We start from the raw sequence: 10,523 nt of genomic DNA, 5'->3' as shown, positions 1-10,523 counted from the left end.
CCGCTGATAGTGATAGTTCTGCAGAGGTGAAACTACCAGAAGATTTACTTAATGAACCTCGAGACTGCGTAGCCACAACCTCCGGAATTTTCGAATCACCATTACAAAAGGGCAGAATTTCCTGTGTTCATCTCATAATGAAACTCAGAACATGCCACATTGTGTTTGTTATTTCCTTTCTCGGTTATTTTTGGTGAGTCACTTCCTCCGTTGCCAGGGTAACTGCCCACCAGAGCTGCAAGGAGGGTTGAACATGTTTATCGCTCTCTGGTCACCGCCGCTCGGCAGAGGGACAGTAGCTTCAGGAGCCGATGTGGAGGGGATGATGCTTTGAGCATTTACTGGACAGAATGCATGATCTCTGTTTTGGGATGAAGAGGTAAGTAATGAATGTAGGGCGTGCATTTATGCAAATCTGTTCTGGGTGTCAAACATCATGCAAACAGTCAATATTTCTGCATCAAATAAGAAGAAATGTTGTTGTACTGAGTTTCCTTGGCTAAATTATTAATTTTATATGACAATCATTTCGTTCCTGTTACACTACATGAAATGTGCCGGCCAATTGACCTGGGCTCCTAAATTCTTCGATTAAAACCAACTCTTTCAAGTTGTCAAAATCATCATTCACGTTCCTAGACGTGCACCATCGCTCGAAACATACAGACTTTTCATAAGCAAATTACACATAAGTCTGGTTCACAGATTTCTTCAAACTTCCAATCCTTTGCCTATAGGCTACTGGGACCAATTCATAGGCTTTAAGCACAGCCTGTTTTACAATGTCATAATCAGCTACATTTTCAACTGACGGGGCCGAATAAGTCTGCTGAGCCTTACCCTTAACTACACTTTGTAACAAGAGAGACCAGCTTTCTTCTGGCCACCCTCGGCTCTGAGCCACTTTCTCAAAATGCTGCAAGTATTTATCAACCTCAGCTTCATTAGATGGAGGGACCAATTTAACTTCCCGACTGGCCACAAACTTCTCTCCAGAGTCAACCATTAGACCCCTCTGCTCTAGCTTGTCTAACTTCTCTAACTCGAACTCCCTTTGTTTTTCTCCTTCTTCAGCTGCAAACCGTCTCTGTTTGTCTGCTTCCTCAGCCTCGAGTAGTTTTTTGTCGTAACTCAATCTCGAGCTGTTTTCCTTTTAACTCAGCCTCGAGCTGTTTTTTTCTTAAGTCAGCATCGAGCTGTTGCTGTCTTCGTTTTTCCTCAGCCTCCATCTTTTCTTTTTCCAATTTATACTTAAGCTCAAGATCACTGGGTTTACCTTCAGGAAACATTTCTGATCCTCGGCCTTAAACACCTCCTTAGCTATATAGTGCTCAGCTATTTTCCTCTGAATCCCTGGCTTTCTCAGAGACCGTTTTATCGAAACGAATCCCAGATCTTTAGCTATGTCCACCAACTCATCCTTTTTGGCTTTCACTAATGCCTCAGGGGTTGGCGCTTCCAGAAATGCCTCAATATCCGTTGCTGCTGATTTCCACACACAAGTCACAAAAAGGGATTTTCCCAATCAGATCGATAATTAATCAATTAATAAGCTCCGAATTTGTTCATTTCGCCCACGAGCCCCTAATTTGCTACGAACTGTAAAGTATTATGAATAAACCAACAGCAAGAAATTTCACACTGAGTCGGGTTTTAATGTTAAAACCACTATCTTTATTAGTATCTACTTATAATATCGTAACTTAACCAAGATAAGCAAATGTTAACAGTGTCATGTGTATGTATGTGTGTACAAATATAACTCCCAAACTATGTTGAGCTTTGGGAATCAAGGCGTAAAGTCTTGAGATGGTAAAGTAGGAAAGTTCAGTCATCCACGGAATAATTGACAGGGAAGAGATATTTGTAATCCAGGGTGAAACGTAGAGAAAAGTCGGTTACGTCAAATTCCACAGGTAAACGAAAGTATCGTCGTCAAAGATCTTGCCCGTCATGTTGTTCCAAATCCACACGAGTTATCACCGAAAGTGACCTGTCACAGGGATATCGTCTTCGAGTGGCTGCCACACAACAGACCCAGGCAAGGGTTAACATATAAGTGGTCTCCACAGGATATCCCGAAAAGTCCACTCCTTTAGATGAGACGAGACAGACACACATTCTTTATGCACTCCGTGCCGATGTTTAACCCACCCTTGTGGGCGTAAGAGAGTTCCAACCTCCATCTCTGACAAGCTGAAGCTACTAGTCTCTCTCTCTCTCTCTCTCTCTCTCTCTCTCTCTATCGACGACTGCTGCGACTGCTGAAAAAAAAAGTCTCTCTCTCCCTGTGGTTAAGCTCACAGTCAGCAATGTAAACCCGTGACTGACGTCATAGAAAAAGGGTTGAGCAGGATAATAACAACGAATGGGATAATAGTTGAAAAGACAGAACGAAGGACATCCAGTACAGTGACACCTGAAATTGCCAACTCAGCATGCAAGACCACCCCATGTTAGAAGAAGAATATATATCTTGGACCAAGAAGAACCAGAAAATGTTCTTTAAACGACTCAGTGAAGCCACAAAAATCAGAACCACAGCCGCCGTCCTCCCAGTTCAATACGAAGCGTTTAGATCCTGGAAGCAAATGGCCACAAATCGATCAGAGGTGAAAGCGACGGTGAACCAAACATAGCAATCTGTTGCAGCTTCCAATAAGAAGACGTGGGTTCTACACACGCGGACGTAAAACAGGAAGGAAGAGCCATTGGGAAAAGCCTTCAGAACTTTCATCAAGATAACGTCGAAGCAAACGACCGCTCGGTCTGACACTGATATGGCCGACAGGTAGGGGGTGACAGTTTTAGAGATTGCAGTCTTTCCCCGCGATAGTATGACAATCGTCAACACGTTCACTGTGAAAATCGGAAGCAGAGAAATTATACATCAAACTGAGGACACGTATGTGCCAATGCCTGTTCTATCGCCCCAATATATCATCCTCTGTCATCATCTTTGGCAGCGTTGTCTCCGCACCTACCTCTCCTTGTGTGGAAAACCTATAACCACTCACCCGCTGTATTTCCCCCCTCGTATTTGTCATTTTCATCCCAGAAAAGAAGACTCCAGCAGTTGGGTCTATCCATGCATCTTACCATCGTGCATAACTCTATCAGGTCATCTCTCATCCTCCAAAGGGATGAGCCCAGGCTCACTCCAGAGCTTTCCAACCGAGAACAAATCGCAGCACAACGCGTCTACCCCGATCAACATCTAAGTAGGTACAGAGGAGATGTCAGGGGTAAGTCTTTTACTCAGAGAATGGTGAATGCGTGGAATGGGCTGCCGACAATGGTAGTGGAGGTGGATACGATAGGATCTTTTAAGAGACTCCTGGATAGGTACATGCAGCTTAGAAAAAGAGAGCTATGGGTGACCCTAGTAATTTCTAAAGTACGTCCATGTTCGGCGCAAAATTGTGGGCCGAAGTGCCTGTATTGTGCTGTAGTTTTTCTTTATTTTGTTTCTATCTGTATTTTTTTCGCCATTGTGTTATTGAATAATCAATTTTAAAAGTTTAAACTTCGTTCAAATGCCCATACAGTGTCTGTGAAAAATATTTGCCCCCCCCAGATGTTTTCATTTTTATTGTTGTACAGCGCTGTGTCACAGTGGATTTAATTTGGATTTTTTAACACTGATGAACAGAAAAAGTCTCCTCATGTCAAAGTGAAAACAGATCTCTACAACGTGGTCTAAATTGATTACAAATATAAAACACAAAATAATTGTTTGAGTAAGTATTCACTCCCATTAAAATGGCACACCAAATCATCACTGGTGCTGCCAACTGGTTTCAGAGGACCATTAATTAGTTAACTGGAGATAACCTGTGTGCAATCAACGTGTTTCAGTCGATTGTAGTAAAAATACACCCGTATCTGGAAAATCCAACTGTTGGTGAGTCAGTATCCGAGCAAAAACTACATCATGAGGACAAAAGAACACACCAAGCATCTCCGCGAACAAGTTATTGAAAAGTAAAAGTCAGGTGTGGATATAAGAAAATTTCAAAGTCGCTGGATATCCCTGAAGAGTACAGTTAAATCAATCATCAAGAAACGGAAATGACCTGGCACAGTTGTAAATCTGCCTTCAGCAGGCATTCCGCAAAAGCTCAGTGATTGTGTAAGAAGGGAACTAGTGAAGGGAGACCACAAGAGACCTACGGCAACTCTGGAGGAGATACAAGATTTAGTGGCTGAGACGGGAGAGATTGCGCATAAAACAACTGTTGTTGCGTGTTTTACAAGTCGCAGCGTTATGGGAGAGCGGCAAAGAGAAAGACACTGCTGAAAAGCAAATTCACCTGGAATCTCGGCCACAGTTGCCACAAGGTATGTAGGAGACTCAAAAGACTGGGATGAAGGAGACTCGGGTATGGAGGGAGAAGCTGAGGGGGAAGAGGTGTACGATGGAGACGGCTGTGCGCAAACGATAAGAGAAAGTCTGGGAGAAGCGACATTGGTGCTGAGGGAGACTGGGGAACGACAGCCTGACTGGGGTAGGAGAAAGGAGTGTGGGAAGGAGAGATTCGGGTGAAGGGTTGGTTATAGTCCCAGAAGAGTGAGAGGGAGACAGGATGGGAGAGACTGGAAGATAGAAAGACAGGAGGAGCGAGAGACGGGGAAAAGTACCGGGTAGATAGAGTGAGAGAGAAGGGAGAGGGAGAGGGAGAGGGGGGAGACACTAGGTAGAAAGCGACTGTGGGATAGAAAAAAGCCTGGGAGTGAGGAACTGGAGGGGAGAGAGGAGAAGAGAGACAGGAGAGACGGACCTTGTGTAGGAAGAGAGGCCGCGATGATGAGAGTGATTTCGGATGGGTAGAGAGATCAGAGCTGGGGGAGGGCCTATGATAGGACTGAGGTGAGACCGCTGGGTGCACGAGATAGACTGGAACTATATAGAGGCGGCGAAAGAGAGAGAGAGAGGGAGAGAGAGAGAGAGATGGAAAATTGACACTGTGAAGAGGAACAAGGCATCTTATGCACGAATGGATGGTGGAGAAAGAGCCTGGGGGAGAGGGAGACAGGGGTTAACGGAAAGACAGTGGGGCGAGAAACAGACCGGGGTTGGGCAGAGAAAGGTTGCGTGGGAGGGGTGTCTGAGATGAGGGGGTGAGGGAAGTGTGAGTCAAAATCAAGAACAATGTACCGTTAGGAGCTAGAGGGGTTTCCGTCACGCATCGCATTATGGGATTGCAATGCCACCATTATAACGTGCTGCCGAAACATCCAATCCTTCCCGTCTCGGTGACGCCTTCCCTGTTCAACACTTCTTCCAACCCGCATTCGCTATCTCTCTCGCTCCAAACATTCTTCACCACCGTCACCCTCCCTCTCTCTCTGACCTCCCACCTCCTGCCCTGTGGATGAAAGTTTCCAATGTAAAGTTGACAGGATTGTATGTTGCTTTAGCTTTGTGACATTGCGGATTTCTATGTTTTCCAGGATAATATCGTGCTTGTCGCTACTACTCCTCAGAACGATAATACGGCGGCACAAATGAGGTGGGTGTAAACTGATGAGCGACAAATAAAAAAAAACAACATTATGAACTAATTTCTTTGCTCTGCTAAGTTTTCACACACTTTTCTACTACTAGGTATAAAGCCCAAACATCCAACCCTCCCTGTCTCGGTGACTCCTTCGCTTGACACCACTCCTTCCGACCCACATCCACCATCTCCCTCGCTCCAACATTCTTCACCTCCATCACCCTCCTCTCTCCCACTCTCTCTCTCTCTCTGACCTCCCACCTCGCGCCCTGTGGATGAAGTTTCCGAATATAAAGTTCACAGGACTGTATGTTGCTTTAGGTTTGTGACATTGCGGACTTCTGCGTTTTCCATTGAAGAATACCGTGCTCGGCAGTACTGCTCCTCAGAACGATAGCAGAGCTGCACAAATGAGATGAGCGGATAATCGGATGTGCCACAAATCCTGAAAACATTCATTCCATTCGTCTGCTAAGGTCTCGCATGCTTTCCTGCTACTAGATATAAAGTCAAGCTTTTTACTTGTACCTCAGAGTTCCACACATCTGGACTGTCCATGATATCATGCTAAATAAAAGAGGTGAGTTGTGTTATCCATTTGAGAACTAGTTTATTCGGCACTGCTTTGTACCCGAACGGCCTGCACTCTTTTTACTCTCTCACCCCCTCTAACCTTCTGTCTCTCTGTCCCCGCTCCCCACCCTCCCCCTCTCACCCACACTCCCCTCTTACCCGCTTCTCCTCACTTCTCTCCTCCCCTCCCTCACCTCTGCCCGCTCTCCCCTTGCGCTCCTCTCAACCCCCCCCCCCACCCCTCTCCACTCCCCTCTCCCTCCGCTCTGTCTGTCTCTCTGTCCCGCAGTTCGGACAGATGGCCTCGGAGGTCTCCAGCGCACTGCTCGGCCTCCTCATCCTGTTCACCGCCCGCTGGCGGCTGGGCTACGCCATGCTGGTGGGCGCCCTCTGGTGGACCGGAGTCATCGTGAGTGGGGGCTCCCCCCACCCCCTCGGGCAGAGGCGGGTCTGCGAGGAGGAGGGGGGCGGAGGGGGGAGGTGGAGAGGCTGAGGGAAAGGGTAGGGAGAGGCGGCGAGGAGGGCAGGAGTCACAACGCGCCGGAGGAACTCAGCAGGTCGGGCAGCATCCGTGGGAAAAGGTCGGTTTGACGTTTCGGGCCGGAACCCAGGAGGGGCAGGAGGCGGCGAGGAGGACAGGTAGGGTGGGAGTCGGAGTTGTGAGTCTGACCCCTGTTTATTCAGTCCACAGTGGCCGGGATGTTGATCATGGCCGTTCGCCAGTCGCCGAACAAATCCACGGTGGGTTTACCGTTCACGGTCTCCGGGTCCCCCGCACACCGGGAGCTTTACCGCACACGGTTCCCTTTCGTGTTTGTTCTCTCTCTCCCTCCCTCCCCCTCTCTCCTTCCCCCTTTCTTTATCCCCCATCGCCGTGTCTCTCACCCGCCATCTCTCACATTTCTGTTCCTGCTCTTCCCCCCTCTCTCTCCGACTATTCCCTCTCTCTCTTTCCCCTCCCTTTTCCGTGATCTCCATCTCTCCCCCTTTTTCTTCATCCCTCCTCTACACCCTCTGCCTCTGCCTCTGTCTGCTCCCGTCTTTTCTGTCTTGGCCCTCTCACCCGCCCCCTCTCTCTCTCCCCCCCCTCTGGGTCTCCTCGTCTCCCCTCCATTTTCACTTCCCCTGTCTCTCCCCTCTCTTTCCCACTTCTCTTTCTATTCCTGTAACGACCAACCCGCATCTCCCTTTCCACTCTCTCTCCCCCTCCTCACTCGCTGCCATCCTTTTCAACTTTTCCCCCTTCGTCCTCGTCCCCGTCACTCGCCCCCTCCCTTTCCAGTTCTCTCTCCACCCGTCTCTCCTCCGCCCTTTCCGTCTCCATCTCCTTTCCTTTGTTTCCCCCTCCCTCTCTCCCTTTTCACTTTCTTCACCCCTCCGCTCGCACTAGCCCCTCTGCCTTTCTGCTCTCCCTCTCTCTGTTAATCTCCTCGCTCTTTCTCGCTCTCTCTGTCTGTCTCCAGCCCCCTCCCTCTCTATTTTCTTTCTTCCCCTCCCTAGCTGTCCCTTCTCCCATTCCACCTCTCTGGCTCCCCCATTCTCTCTCTATCTCTCCCCCTTCCTTTCCAACTCCTCTCCCCCTCTCTCTTCCTCTCTCTCCCGCTCCTCTCTTTCCACGCCTCTCTCTGCTTCCACGTTCTGTCTCTCACTCGCCCCTCTACATTCCCACTGCCCCTCTGCCGTCTTCTCGGTCTCTATCTCCTTGCTCTGTCTCCGTCTACTTCTCCTTTTACACGTTCTCCCTCTCTCTCGCTCTGTCTCCCCCTTCTCCTTTTCCGCACCTCTCTCTCTCCCCCTCTCTCCCCTCTTTCTCTCTCCCCACCTCTCTCTCCCCACCTCTCTCTCCCCCTCTCTCTCCCGCTCCCCTCTCTCTCTCCCTCTCTCTCTCCCTCCCTCTCTCTCCCTCCCCCTCCCTCCCCCACTCTTCCCCTCTCCCCCCACCCCTCTCCCCTCCCCCTCTCTCGCTCCTCCCTTCCCATCCCCCTCTGTCCCTCCCCTCTCCCTCCCCTATCTCCCTCCCCCTCTCCCTCCCCTCTCTCCCTCCCCTCTCTCCCTCCCCTCTCTCATCCCATCCCCCCTCCCTCCCCTCTCTCATCCCATCCCCCCTCCCTCCCCTCTCTCATCCCATCCCCCTCTCATCCCATCCCCCCTCCCTCCCCTCTCTCATCCCTCCACCTCTCTCTCCCCCCTCTCAGGCTTTATCCCTCTCTGTCCCTCCTCCCTTCATTCACACTCTCTCATTCCTCTCCATTTTCACCTTTCTCCCCCTCTCCCTTCCAATTTCTCTATCTCTCTCTCTCTCTCTCCCTTGTTCCCATCCGCTCTTCCTTTCGTTTTCCTGCCTTCCTCTCGCCACTCTCCTCCTTTCCAGTCTCTCTCTCTCTCTCCGTCCATCCCCACCCCCCCCTCCGTTATCTCTCTCTATCCGATCACTGTCCCTCCCCACCCCCTTCTCTCTGTCGTTCTCAGTCTATCTCTCTCTCTGTCCGCCCCCCCCCCACTCACACACACTCTCTCTCTCTCTCTCTCTCTCTCTCTCTCTTCCCCGGCCATGTCCCCCCACCCCCTCCCTCCTGATCTCTGTCCCTCTCTCCCCGACCCTGACCCCGCACTTCAACCCCCAACTCTCCCCTCCCTCTCTCCGTCTCCCCTCCCTCTCCCTTCCCCGGCCATGTCCCCCCACCCCCTCCCCTCCCTCCTGATCTCTGTCCCTCTCTCCCCGACCCCGACCCCGCACTTCAACCCCCAACTCTCCCCTCCCTCTCTCCGTCTCCCCTCCCTTTCCCTCCTCTCTCTTCCCCGGCCATGTCCCCCATCCCCTCCCTCCTGATCTCTGTCCCTCTCTCCCCGACCCCGCACTTCAACCCCCAACTCTCCCCTCCCTCTCTCCGTCTCCCCTCCCTCTCCCTCCTCTCTCTTCCCCGGCCATGTCCCCCCTCCCCTCCCTCCTGATCTCTGTCCCTCTCTCCTCGAGTCCCCCCTGTCCCTCGACACTCCCCACCGTTTACGGTTTACGGTTCCCGGTCTCCGGGTCCCCCCTTATTCCATCCCCCTCTCATCCCCTCTCTCCCTCCCTCTCTCATCCCATTCCCCTCTCATCCCATCCCCCTCTCCCTCCCCCCTTATCGCATCCCCCTCTCATCCCATCCCCCCTCCCTCCCCTCTCTCATCCCTCCACCTCTCTCTCCCCCCTCTCAGGCTTTATCCCTCTCTGTCCCTCCTCCCTTCATTCACACTCTCTCATTCCTCTCCATTTTCACCTTTCTCCCCCTCTCCCTTCCAATTTCTCTATCTCTCTCTCTCTCTCTCCCTTGTTCCCATCCGCTCTTCCTTTCGTTTTCCTGCCTTCCTCTCGCCGCTCTCCTCCTTTCCAGTCTGTCTCTCTCTCCGTCCATCCCCACCCCCCCGTCCGTTATCTCTCTCTGTCCCATCACTGTCCCTCCCCGCCCCCTTCTCTCTGTCGTTCTCAGTCTATCTCTCTCTCTGTCCGCCCCCCCACACTCCCTCTCTCTCTCTCTGCGACAGACCATCGCCTGCCTGGTCGCGAATGTGATCTGCGCTCTCGCCTGCACTCCCGCCGTCATCCTGTACTCGCTGAACGTCCGGGTCTTCCCCTGCATCGGGTACTGCTACACCGGGTGCCGGATGGTGAGTGTTCCGCACCCCGACACCCCCGCACACCCAACACACTGGCGAACCAGCCCTCAATCCCCCCGTCAACCCCCGGAGATCTCCACTCGGCCTTCCCCTCTCCCGCGACGCTTTCCTCCCTCCCGGTAGCGCTCCCCTCCCTCCACGCCAAGCTCCCTCAGAACCCTCCCTCCCCTCGGTTGTAGCGTCCCCTCCCCCGGCAGCTCCTTCCACAGACGGGCCACCCTCTGGGTGAAACAGTTTCCCCTCGGGGTCCCCTATTAAATCTCTGAAACCTGCGCCCTCTGGTTCTCGATTCCCCGACCCTGGGGAAAAAGTCTGTGTTCATTCACCCTGTCTGTACCCCTAGTGGTTTTACACACCCCTGTCAGGTCACCCCGACACTCCCGGGAATAAATTCCCAACCCGCCCGACCTCTTTCCGTAACTCAGACCCTCCAGTCCCGGCGACATCCCCGTAAATCCCCAGGATCTCCGGTCTCCTGTTCCCGGTGTCCGGTCCGACGATGGCGGGGATGCCGAACGCCGCCTTCACCGCCCCGTCTCCCCGTCACCCCACTTTCAGGGAATCGTCACCCAAAACCTGGTGTGTTTGTGAGGAGAAAGCTACATTCCTGAGACAAGAGTTAACAGAGATTTCTCTTCACTCCCCCCAACACTGGTAAACACATCTCCCTCTCCCACACTCCCCCTCTCTCCCCACCCAACGCGCTCGTTCCCTCTTCCCCGACTTTACCCCCATACCCAAACAACTCTTCCCCTCCTCCTTCTTACCGGCCATCTCTCCCTCTTCACTATC

The sequence above is a fragment of the Mobula birostris genome, chromosome 13 (assembly GCF_030028105.1).
Source record: "Mobula birostris isolate sMobBir1 chromosome 13, sMobBir1.hap1, whole genome shotgun sequence".
NCBI lineage: Eukaryota > Metazoa > Chordata > Chondrichthyes > Myliobatiformes > Myliobatidae > Mobula > Mobula birostris.
The sequence above is the reverse complement of the archived record's forward strand: the minus strand, read 5'-3'. Positions refer to the sequence as shown.